Genomic DNA, 6,000 nt, shown 5'->3' with positions numbered 1-6,000 from the left:
CAGTACATCACATCAATAAGACAAAGGATAAGGACCATATAATCATTTCAGTAGATGCAGAAAAAGCTTTTGGCAAAGTAGAACAGCCATTCATGATAAGAACCTTCAACAAAGTAGGTTTAGAGGGGACATACTCTACAAAATCAAGGGCATAAATGAAAAATGTTCATTATTTGCAGATGACATGATACTATATACAGAAAACCCAAAGACTCCATCAAAAAACTCCTGGAACTGATAAGTGAATTCAGTAAGACTACAGGACACAAAATAAATGTAAAGAAATCCCTTGCATTTCTATGCACACTAATAATGAAGCAGCAGAAAGAGAAATTAAGAAAACAATCCCATTTATAATTAACACTCAAAATAATAAAATGCCTAGGAATAAACTTAACCAAGGAAGTGAAAGACCTATACTCTGAAAACAATAAAACACTGATGAAAGAAACTGAAGACACAAACAGAAAGACATTCCATGCTCATGGATTGGAAGAACAAATATCGCTAAAATGTCCATACTGCCCAAAGCAATGTACAGATTTAATGCAATCCCATCAAAATACCAACAGCATGTTTCACAGAACTAGAACAATCTTAAAATTTGTATGGAACCACAAAAGACCCCAAATAGCCAAAGCAATCTTGAACAAGAAAACCAAAACCAAAGATATCACAATCCCAGATTGTAAGACATATTACAAAGCTGTAATCATCAAAAAAGTATGGTACTTGCAGAAAAATAGGCCCATAGATCAATGGAACAGAATAAAGAGCCCAGAAATAAACACATAATTATATGGCCAGTTACTCTTTGACAAAGGAGGTGAGACTATGCAATGGGAAAAAGACAATCTCTTCAACAGATGGTGTTGGGAAAACTGGACAGCTACTTGCAAAAGGATGGAAGTGGACCACTTTCTTACACCAAACACAAAAATAAATTCAAAATGGATTAAAGACCTTAATGTAAGACCTGAAACCATAAAAATTGTAGAAGAGAGCACAAGAAGTAATTTCTCTGACATCAGCTGTAGCAACTTCTTTCTAGATATGTCTCCTGAGGCAAGGGAAACAAAAACAAAAATAAACTATTGGAAATACATCAAAATAAAAAGCTTCTGCCCAGCAAAGGAAACAATAAAAAAAACTAAAAAACAACCTATTGAATGGGAGAAGATATTTGCAAATGACATATCCAATAAAGAGTTAGTATCCAAAATACGTAAAGAACTGATACAATGCAACACTCAAAAAACAAATAATCCAATTTAAAAATGAACAGAAGACATAAACAGACATCTCCCCAAAAAAGATATCCAGACGGCCAACAGACACATGAAGATACTGAACATGACTCATCAGAGAAATACAAACCAAAGCTACCATGAGCTATCACCTCACACCTGTCAGTATGTCTAAAATCAAAAACACAAGACACAACAAGTGTTGGCGAGAATGTGGAGAAAAAAATAAACCTTATGCACTGTTGGTGGGACTACAGATTGGTGCTGCCACTATGGAAAACAGTATGGAGATTCCTCAAAAAATTAAAAATAGAACTACCCTAGGATCCAGTAATTGGACTACTGGGTATTTACCCAAAGAATATGGAAACACTAATTTGAAAGGATATATGCATGCCTATGTTTATTGCACATTATTTACAATAGCTAAACTATGGAAGCAGCCCAGGTGTCCACTGATAGATGAATGAATAAGGAAGATGTGACATATATGTGCACACACACACACTGGAATATTGTTCAGCCATAAAAAGAAATGAAATCTTACCATTAACAACAATGTGGATGGAGCTTGAGAGTATAATGCTAAGCTAAATATGTCAGAGAAAGACAAATACCATATGATTTCACTGATATTGGAATTTAAGAAACAAAACAAATAAAGGAGAAAAAAGAGAGAGACAAACAAGAAAGCTCTCTCTCTTTTTTTTTATTTAATTTAATTTATTTATTTGACAGAGAGAGACAGCGAGAGAGGGAACACAAGCAAGGGGAGTGTGAGAGGGAGAAGCAGGCTTCCCCCCGATCAGGGAGCCCAATGCGGGGCTCGATCCAGGACCCTGGGATCATGACCTGAGTTGAAGGCAGACGCTTAACGGCTGAGCCACCAGGTGCCCCACAAGACAGCTCTCTTAACCATGGAGAACAAACTGATGGTTGCCAGAGGGGAGGTGTGGGGGGATGGGTGAAATAGGAGAGGGGGATTAAGAGCACACTCATTGTGATGAGCACTGGGTGATGTATGGAAGTGTTGAATCACTATATTGTACACCTGAAACTAATGTAACACTGTACATTAAGTATACTGGAATAAAAGTAAAAATTTTTTCAATTAACATAAAAATGTACAATTCAATGAGTTTTGGTATATTACAGTATTTTAAAAACTGTGGTAAAATATATATAACATAAAATTTTCCATTTTAACCATTTTTAAGTGGCATTAAGTACACTCAGAATGTTGTGCAACGATCACCAGTATCTACTTCTCATGGGTACCATTTTTTGCTCTTGTACTCCTCTCTCTCTGCCTCCCTCCCTTCTTTCCTTTATTGTTTTTAAGGAGAGAAGGAAGCCCATCTCCCCCAAGTCCCAGCTTCCCCAAGCAGGTGAATCCCCACTGCACTGCTTCACTCTACATTCTTCTACTTAGCCAATGTAGAAAAGACTTGAAGGCAAGATGCTGATTTGATCATATGTTAATTTCTCCTGTTCCCAAGTCTCCATGACGCTGAGAGAGCATAATTTTTCTGGGACATTTCTGATTCCAAGCTCCTCCGCCTGAAAGGGAACTACTTGAGTGCAAGGCTGTATATCCTGAGTCTGAACCCCTGAATTTGCCATAGGGTCTCCGCGAACGTCTGCAGGATGGCCTTGGGTGCCCCAAAGCCTCCATTGTGCGGTCCCGATGCAAGCACCTATAGGGATTCCTGAAGGAATTTCTTCCCAACTGAATGTTAGATTTTGATCTCTCTTCTCTTCATCACCTTTGCTTGCCTCCTGTTACTTCTTACTTGTCCTAAATGGTATGAGAAAAGAACCTTCTAGAAATTTGGTCTATTTGGATGTTAATGTGGGCTCAACATTTTGATGCTCTCCCCTGTGGCCGACAGGGGAAGGCAGGTCCTGAATAATTACTGGGGGCTGGATCCTCATTTCTGGGTTCTGTTGGGGGTGCACACCCTCCTATTAATCTACTCAGAGGGAAAGAAGGGGAGGAAGGACGGTGGCTTTCCAGAAGAGAAAGCGCAGTTCTCAAGCAGAGCCTCGACGTCTCTCTGCACAGGACTGACTTGTGAACCTGTCTGGAAGGCTCCCAATAAGAAGCCCCCTGTCAGCCGCTGCTGCCAAAAGCCATCCTTTGGGGGATGTCATTACTGTCATTCACCATGCATATGGACAATCAACAGCCGAGTCTCTTGTGAGGGTCTTTTGTGTAATTAAATGTACTAGCCTGACAGCCCCCCAAAGAGGGGTAATATCTCCTAGAGGTAAAATGGCTTTTCTCTAATCCTGAATGACGACATGCTGTTGCTAGGTGCCTATTTTTCTGCCTTTCAAATAAAAAGTGACTAATGGGGTATATTTCATAACACATCTGCAAGTACGTAGTTATTCTTATACTTCAATGCCCTTTAAAATATTATTATCTGCCAACACTTGGACTATGTGCTGGTATGCAAATTAGACATAATAAAGGAAGAAGGGAAAAGTTTCTTACTCTTGAAAAATCATATTTATAAGGTTAACGAGATTTATATATTACATCAGGGAACCAGGGTTAGAAAGCAAGACTTTTAACATGTAATAGTTGGCAACAATAAAGATTCTCTGGTGTTTTTCCCTGGATGAGATCAAAACTTTCATCTATGCTGAGGTTTAATGAGATGAGAAAAAAATTCCCACAAAATCAAAACACATAGACTCCAACTTCAGGAACAAGGCAGACATTCTAAGTTGAATGTTTCTGACTGGCAGTTCCAGGAACAGGAGCAGTGTTTTAAAAACATATGACTTTGCATTTTAAAAAATCAAGTTCAATTAATCATTTCAATGAGTTATCCATTTAAGCCAGAAAGTGGGCACCTTTATTTACTTTTTTGTTGTTGTTGTTAAAAGGGAAAATACCAGGAAAATTCAATGTAATAAAAGAAAATACACAAAAAAGTGGGAACAATTTACACACACACACACACATATACGTGTATGAATGTGTATGTTGGATTATGAACTACTTTATACACAAACAGAAAAAAGTCCTGAACTCAGTGTGTCAAATAACGGGGTGTTAGGATTTAGCATACATTCTGACTCTAGGGAACCACTTCTGTCTCAGAGCATGCATATATTTAGTTTAAGACAGAAGCATAAGGAAGTTTGTACTGGCTAAAGAATCAGATATCAACAACATACACTCAACAATAAAACAGCACTGATGATTAAGTTATTAGCAGTGACCCCAAAGGCACTTTGGGATCTTGTAGCAATTGGGACCATTATGACAAATATGAAGCTCTGTCTTTCTAGTCACGCACCAGTGAAGAATAACAGAGTTTCAGTTGCTAGGATGTTGAGATCATCAAACGTAGAGATTTCAAGAGGCCAGCAGATGGTGGATGTGCCCAGCATACCCAGAAGAGGGCCAAGTCCAGGCCAGTCTTGCTTCTTCCTGGGCACACCTTGGCACAGGCCTGGGCGCACGGTGCATGCTGGGTATTTGGTGAATACATAGTATGAATGAATGGATTAGTGAATGACAGAAAGTTAAATTAGAATTGTTTCTGTTTTTTGAGATTTTCTGCTGATGCCCAAAGTTGAGATGGATAACAAGGGACCCCAGATTCTAAAGAGAGGTGCAGCTTTCTTCCATGTAGGATTTGTTAAGAGTTGGCCAAAACAACAGAGGTGAACATAGTCATAGTTTGGGGTTGATTGTAAGGGAGTTCTAGTAAGAAGTATTGTGTATTTATTTTACTTTTCCACTCAGATTGGAGAAGGGAAGGGAGTGCCCGTGCCATCACTGAGCCAAGCAAGATGGCCCCAAAAGGACCATTCAGAGAACAGGGATGCCAGGAGCAGAGACTAACATCTCCCGTCCTGTTGGATGCTCGCTCAGCTGCATGGTCTTGTAGGCCCGCCCTGGCTGCCACCATCTTGGGGAACAAAAAGTCCCTGGGCAAGGCCTGCACTTCCAGAGTTTGCTGCGACAATGGGTAAAAAACTTCTCTGGGGGCCATGTGGACTCTGCAGATGGTAGCTAGGCTTAAGTCCTCTTGATGTGAGCGGCCAGGGGCCTTACTGCCAGAGAGAGGTGTACCTGGCAGTTGATGGCCACGTGGAGTATCCCATTGGCACCAGAGCTGAAGGGGAATCATAAGAGTCAGCCGGGAGGACATCAGTCTGAGTGTAGACACTTCAAGGCGCAGGCCCTGGGTTGGGTGGGGCACATCTAAAGGACCCACTAAGGTGACCTTATAAGAAAAAAATCAGTATCTGAGCATCTGTATTTAGAGGACACCAATGGCTGGGTTACAGCAGGCTCAGTTAAGTAAAAAGACAGCTTTGCTTCTTTTCCTGTTCTCCCCACTCTCTGCCCTACCTTGGAGGGTCACAAGCAGCTAATGAAAGGCAAGAGACAATGCAATGATAAAAGGCAGACGTTGACACCTTTCTGAGCTTGGGTCAGGCCTGAGCTGGGAGAGGGGAAATAGCTTCCGGTTCGATGCGAAACAGTTGTAAATGTATATCGGATTAGGCTTTTTAATACTCCAACATGGGAACAGTTCATGAATACCTGAAAGGGACTGAATAGTATGGGACCTGCCTGAGATGTTGACCAGTGAAACATGGGACAGAGCAATTTGGATGGACAGTGATAAAAGAGAAAGAAGAAGCTGTTTCCTGTTATACCCCAATGAGCCCAGCCCTTTCGGTACAATAGTTAGAAGCAAGTGGAAGGATGCCTGCGTGCATG

Source organism: Ursus americanus, chromosome 11 (genome assembly GCF_024610735.1).
Source record: "Ursus americanus isolate L20-20 chromosome 11, mUrsAme1.1.p, whole genome shotgun sequence".
Classification (NCBI taxonomy): Eukaryota; Metazoa; Chordata; class Mammalia; order Carnivora; family Ursidae; genus Ursus; species Ursus americanus.
The sequence above is the reverse complement of the archived record's forward strand: the minus strand, read 5'-3'. Positions refer to the sequence as shown.